General features: G+C 39.8%; 1 protein-coding gene across 5 annotated transcripts in view; it reads left to right on the top strand.

Moving 5' to 3' along the window:
• LOC105355772 (uncharacterized) overlaps positions 1-7,287 on the top strand; it is a 155,137-nt gene that overhangs the window by 127,160 nt on the left and 20,690 nt on the right. For 4 of the 5 annotated variants that reach the window (XM_078932437.1, XM_078932432.1, XM_078932433.1 and 1 more), the window contains one exon: positions 1,703-2,540. The gene's annotated coding sequence lies outside the window, so the exon portion shown is untranslated. Of the gene's footprint in view, positions 1-1,702; positions 2,541-3,259; positions 3,343-7,287 lie in introns of all 5 variants that reach the window. The other variant, XM_078932436.1, reaches the window with a different exon arrangement.

Here is a 7,287-nt window from a genome sequence, read left to right as displayed (position 1 = left end):
GAGTATTTCTTTACTCAGATTGTTGTGAATCAGTACAAAATGAAAAAATGCAGTTTGAAAAAGAGCTTATATGTGACATAGAAAATACGGTGGACGGGCCACAAGCTCCCTAATCCCTGATCTCCGGCTCAAAACTGTACGGCTGGATAGCTCCAGTATTGCTCGCCATCATAGGTTTGGGGTGTGAGGGGCTGTGTGCTAGTGCAATACCGCGTAAATAGGGGAGAGGAAGGGGGGTTGCTCTGTGCCAACAGTCCCACCCACAACTCAGAAACAAATTTAATACGAACTACTGCAGCTCTGCAGAAAGTATGTCCTAGATAACTACAAAGGCTTTTTTGATTTGGGCTAAAAATGGCATAGGTCTAATCAACAGAAGACTTGGAATTGATCAAAATATGATTGAAGTGGGGCTTTAACATACAAAAAGTTAAGCTTTTTTCGTATCAACGTCTTATGTTAGAAAAAAAGTTATTCTTATTTCTTAGGTGTCAAAAAGATGTAATCAGTATTTTGATATTACAGTAACACAATGTATTGGCAATGTAATGACTTTATAAAGAAGAAGAAAATATAACAGCTGCAAAATGTGTAACAAGAGTGTAATAAGCATAGCAGCTTCTTTTTAAGAGAAAACTTGTCACTTGAAAAAACTTAATCAGATAAAAAGGTGTTTTATGTCAATATAAAACAAAATAACCATTAATGCTGCCATTTTCAACTTCATAACAAGGTCACTACATGTATAGAGCTTTAAATGGACAGACCCCAAAATACTTATTAGACTTCCTCTGTCCCTACGCTTCCAGCCGTGCCCTCCGATCCTCAGATCAAAATCTTTTAAAGATTTTTAAGACCAAGTATAAAACCAGAGGTGACCGGTCATTCCAGGGAATAGCCCCCAGACTCTGGAATGCCCTCCCTCTGTCCCTTCGTGTGGCCGACACACGAATGTCAACGTATTCAAAAATGCTTTTAGCTGACTAGTTTTATTGTTACTTTTATTCTATGCTTATTTTTCATCAATTTAGTTTTGCTTTACATTATATCTAATTGATTGTTTTTCTGCTTTTACTGGATTGTATATTGTTTATTGTTCAGCGCTTTGTGATTTTATCTGTGAAAGGCGCTATATAAATAAAAATTACTTGCTTACTTACTTATGAGCCTATAAAAGGGTTATATTTTTACGTTTTTGGACAGCACTAAACATGGATAAGAAGCATTCATAAATTTGTATGCTTGAAACTGTGAGAAACTGTCCTAGATAGGACCTCCATACCAACATGACTCCAAGAGGAAAACACTGACTCATTGTGGAGGTTGTAAAGAATAGCACAACAGCATCTTAAGAACTGCAGGCTTCACTTGACTTAGGGAAGGTCAAAGTTTGTGATTTAGCAGTTTGGAACCAAAATGGTGACAATGCCGAATCCATGAGAGGACATTAAATTAAAGGAACAAACGTTATGAGTTTCTGACATGATGGTCCTGGTGGGAGGAGCTAAAAGTTTTTAAGGTTTTTAAAGTCTGGACTTACAATGTTTGGAAGCCACAACATGCCACTTCAATTTTCCAATGGGGTTAAGTAAAAACTGTGTTCTACTTATGGATAATAGATAATATAATTCAAATGTAAATGCTGTTTTACATTTGTATCGGTTTTTTTGTGTGATACAAACATTTGTTTTTGTTTTATCAGGGGACACGAGGCCCCACTGAGCTCCACTTCAGCCTCAGCTCTTGACAAAGCAACAACAGGATCTGATTCACAAAACAGTGACACACACACACACACATACACAAAAAATCAATACAAGAGACCCAAGTGTGAGACAATCAGTAGCATTTACATGGAATCAATACTAGTCAATCCCTGGGAGTGTGGGAAAGTGTGTGCATGAATAGGTCTGTATACACTTTTGTTGTTTCTGTTAAACTCATGTTTTTTCTTTTGCTTAAAGCGGGTGATTTGGAAAATCGCATATGCTCCCCCCTAAAGAACTCCAAACTTTAATTGGTACCTTTTTTTTTTTTACTTCCCTAGTTCTTGTCAGGCAATAACTCATAGATTTTGTTTTTAATGACATTGGATTTTTCCTTGTTTGCACTCCACAAAAGTCAACCAAGTTGGATTGAATTGGAGAACAAGGCTGAAAAGATTGTTGTAATAATTTAGTCTGATTGACTTTCATGCTCTGCACTCAGGAGCAAATCAATTATATTAAGGCTAACCATAAAATCCAAAAGATGCCCATTTATTGGGATGGGGGGTTATTGCCTAAAAAGGTTTTGACTTATTTTGATAGTCCCTCTAGCAATTGTAAAATAATCCAACATACTCTCACACCTTCTCATGTCACCATTTTTACCTATATGGCAGCTTTCAAGCTTTTAGCCATTTGTGTTTCTGATTTGTTCTATGTATTCTTTTTCTTTACAGTGTTTATGTGATTTAAAAAGGGCGAGAGCAAAAGTGTAGCCTTAAAATGATGTCAACTTGAGAAGTATTGGAAGCCTCGGAAGGAAGCCAAAGCAAGGCAAGTTTATTTGTATAGCACAATTCATACAGAAAGTAATTTAAAGTGCTTCACAAAACATGAAAATGCATTAAAATCATAATAAATAACAGTGCAAAGATTAGAAACATAAATAAATCTTTGTAAATTTTACTTTAAAAGAAAGGAAACGATTTGACGTGCTGAAGCCGGTCGACGGATTCCAGTGCGTCGTAGAATGCATTCATCACAATACGTAATGCAAAGATTAAAAACATAAAGAATCATATTTAAAGAAAAAAATATGCATGCATACGCATGTGAAGGCTACCTTCAAAAGTTGGTGCCGTTTATACCATTCGCATACTGTACAATGTTTGCCTTGTCAGTATGTAAAACTGACTTACTAATACATTCTGTCAGAACTGGTGGAGATTGTTACTAATTAAAACATCTTTTAAATAATTCCTATTCGTTTAAATGAGATTTAAAAAATTAGACTCAGGGGGCTGACCTGGGGAGTAAGATTTCATGATCATAAAAACAGCTGCAATTTAATGCATTAATGAGTTACTATATTCCTCATTTAAAACTGGCCAAAAACCAATGTATCAGCTACATCTTCTGCTGAGAAGACCAGAGAAAACAACAGGAGAAGGGCATTGTGCTTTACTGGTTTGGGTCTAGAACAGTAAAGTGTTTCCTTTTCACAGTGTTGACCTCTGGGTTTCTCTGTTGCTCACAGTTTATTTGCTTAACAGGCAAATCCCTGCTGGAGTCAGTGGAACATCGAAACCTAGCAGCGCTTTATGGCATCATAAAGCTGCCCTCAGAGAAGTTTTGGGTAATTACAGATTACTATCTCCAACAGACCCTATTATACACAGTACAAGACCTATAAACTCTTTAAGAGTGCCAATCAGATCATGGTATGCTACTGAACAAACGTACTGATGGACATAGATCACTTCCATTTAGTCATTTAACGAATATCATTTTAATTATGGATAGTTTCCTTTAAGCTCTCCAAGTTTTAACTAGTCTCTATATTATCTGGCAGCAGAGAAAGATTTGACCATTTTAAGCACATTCAGAGTAAATTTACCGTTATGATAATTACCCTTTTGTTTTTGGAAGGATTTACCTATATCATGGTGGTTTAGTTACAAAAAATCAACTAAGAACTTTAATGTGATGGCCTGCCAAAGACTTGATGAAAAAAAATTGGTTAGAAATATAGAATCAAAGTGCTTTCTTTAAATATAGGAACACAAAGATGTGCACTTCGGGGTTCCGCGTTCAAAACTCTTTTTGTTCACGCATAGCTACACGAAATTCTACGACTGTATTCTGGCTTCACATACATAACGCAAGGCCATTGGATGCGCACTTCGACTTAAACCAGGTTGAAGTTTGACCAATCAAGGACTCAGATTTGGTAGTAACAAATGGATGATATCCTCTTTATATCACAAAAGTGCCAACCGTTTGAAAAAAATTGATCAAAAAGGAGAAATGAACCATTTTGAATTGTACCCTGCCAATGACCTAATGTATGATGACCAAATGCAACTACTTCAGACGAGAGCGTTTCAACAGGTGTGCGACTCGAAGCTGTCTCTGGCGTGGCTCTGTGTTCTTTTATGAATTGTGATACTGTCAACTATGTGCATTTGATGTCTTTTGATTAAGATGTATATATATATATTTTGTATTACTCTACATTGGACTATGGGCATGTTTTTGCGAATCAAGCAATTTTTTTCTCTATATTACTGTAGTTGGCATCCATCTGTCATGGGGTAGTGGCTCCGCATGACGGAAATGGCCAGCCTACCATCCGCATAACTTTTAACTGCAAACTCGGCACCGGCAGGAATAACGGTGGAGTTGCTTTTTATCCTTTAATTGTATTTTCATCTTACTTTCTTTTAAGATGTTTTTGAAACATGTTTTTAAAACAGTTGACGTTGAAGCAACCTCCACAAAGTGCATTAATTTCTAAAAATGCACACTTAGAAGGCCATTAACCCGCTTATACCATGGTTACAAAAAATAAATACATTTTCAGTCAGTTTTTCATACTTTATTCTTGTTGTTTGTTCCGTTTATTTTATTTTTTAACTTGTCTTCTCCAACACCTGGGCAAACAGATGAGAGCTGAAGGCCTCTTGTGTTGGACATATTTTACTTTAACAACAGGAGTCATGAATCTTCAGACAAACCAGAGGTATGTCTGAATAAACCCCTTTTGTAATCGAGGCTAAACTTTATTCATTTGAATCATATTTGAAAATCTTTTGTGTTGGACCGGACGGAAAAGGAAAGGAGGAAGAAAGAGAGAGGGATATTAGAGAGGGGGGGATAGGAGGGTGATTATAGACAGGGGGGGGGTAAAACCATGAAGCAGCATAAAGCGACAAGTTTCTGGATGGTTATACTGATTACGGTGAGGTTCAGATGTTATACAAGTCTATAAGGGCGGGGCCTGTCCACACACAAACTCAAATGTTAAAGACATACCTGTTGGCTCCATAAATGTTCACATGTCAACATGTACACAACACCAATAATGTTCACACACGCATACTTACGCCTTCAAACCAACTAGTGTGAAATATTTCTTTGAATCACGCAAATATTAGTGCAAAGGTGAGCTAACACCTGTACTCAAGTGAGTGTTTATGTTCTTCTAAAAATGGATGATGGAATGTAAAAAGAAGGAGGGAGAGTGCCCAGTCATCCCTACACCAAGCAGCAGCAGCAGCAGCAGCCAGAACCCCCCAACACCCACACGACAGCAGATAGAGAACTGTTTGTTCAGTTTAGATAACTCTTTTTACAAAAGGCGGACTATTTTTTACGTGGTGCTGCACTTTGTAATGTCACCGACCTCAACTGCAGCGGCACAGGAAAGCGATACATATGCTGATCGTCACTTTGGGTCAAATAAAGCATCAGTTCAGTGAGAAAGTTCACCTCTTACCTCTTGTTTTTGTCCAGATGATAAAGCAAAAGTTTGTTTTACAGAAGCCAGCACAGTGATATAGATCATTTAAGCTATGTGACAGGAACTTCTTTTTTAGGCGTGGTATATCACTGTGGTAGATCACTGTTTAATCCACACCCAGCAGTCAATCAAAATCGAGCATTAACCCAGACCATGGTATAATCTATTCTATTCTACACTTAGTCTTTCTTATATTCAGGATTAAGGATTCTTTATTGTCCTTTCCTCACATGGATAAAATGAAATTTGTATCTGTGTTCCCGGGCCAGCCGTTTACAGTGAGATTAAGGCAAGAAGTAAGAGACATATCAATGATATATAATGACTCCAATTGAGTATTACACAGAAGAGAATATATCACAGTATTGCACAGTTCCCATTATTATTGCACAGTCCTATGATTATTGCTCGAAATTAAGCACAGAAGAGAGTTTATCACATAGCATTGCTTTTTCGAGTTGTCCGTGAGGTGGGGGGTGTTACAATGATCTTCCAGAGTTCCCCAGTCTTACCGATTCTGGGAAGAAACTGTTCATCAGTCTTGTGGTCCTGCTCTGTATGCTCCACAGCCTCCTGCCCTGAGGGGAGCAGGGAGAACAGAGGGTGTGAAGGGTGAGTGGGGTCTTTCAGGATGCGGAAGGCTCGTTTCCTGCATCTGATTTTGTAGATGTCAGTGGTGGTCTGCAGGCTGCAACCCACAGTCCTCTGCGCAGCTTTAGTCACTCGTTGAAGAGCTTTTCTCTCTGCCACACAACTGCTGTGCCACAATGTGATGCAGAAGGACAGTACGCTCTCCACTACACACCTGTAGAAGGAGGTCAGGACTGTGATCCCCATCCAACCACGCCTGAGCCTCCTCAGAAAATAGAGGCGCTGATGTGCCTTTTTGACCAGGCAGGAAGTGTTGGTGCTCCAGGTAAGGTCGTTGGAGATGTGCACGCCCAGAGACCTGAAGCTAGAAACCACTTCCACCGCGGCCCCTCCGATGTGAAGGGGAGGAGGGGGGTGTCTGTCCTTCCTGAAGTCCACGATCAGCTCTTTGGTTTTCTTCATGTTGATGCAGAGGTTGTTGTCTTTGCACCAGCCCTCCAGATGTTCCACCTCCTGTCTGTAGTCGGACTCATTGTTGTTGGTGATGCGTCCAACCACAGCTGTTTCATCCGCCAACTTCACGATCAGACAGCTGGGGTGACTCGCTGTGCAGTCGTGCGTGAGCAGGGTGAGCAGGAGGGGGCTTAGCACACAGCCCTGGGGGGAGTCCATGCTGAAGGTGATCAGGGAGAAGGAGATGTCACAGATCTTCACAGACTGTGGTCTGTCTGTCAGGAAGTCCAAGACCCAGTTGCATTGAGTGGAGCTCAGTCTGAGTGTGTGCAGTTTTTGGATGAGGGTCTGGGGGATGATTGTGTTGAAGGTTGATGTGAAGTCCATGAAGAGCAGGCGAACATAGGAATTCTTATTCTCTAGGTGAGGGTTGTGTGGACCACAGAGGAGATGGCGTCCTCTGTGTATCTGTTTGACCTGCATATTGGTGCAGGTCCTTGGTGACATCAATGGATTCTGTGATGAGGGTCATGACGAGTTTTTCAAAAAATTTCCTCACTATCGGTGTCAGGGCCACTGGCAGTTTTGGGAATTTGAATGATTGTGGCTGTCTTCAGGCAGATGGGGACCACTGTATCAGAATAGAACTGTGAAAAAAAAGCCCGGAGCAAGATTAGCCCCCCTTTGACATTTTGTACCAAGCCTCTTTCAAATGTGGTGGACATGCGCTACTAA

The sequence above is a fragment of the Oryzias latipes genome, chromosome 15 (genome assembly GCF_053564925.1).
Source record: "Oryzias latipes strain Hd-rR chromosome 15, Olatipes_Hd-rR_3.1".
NCBI lineage: Eukaryota > Metazoa > Chordata > Actinopteri > Beloniformes > Adrianichthyidae > Oryzias > Oryzias latipes.
The sequence above is the reverse complement of the archived record's forward strand: the minus strand, read 5'-3'. Positions and strand labels throughout refer to the sequence as shown.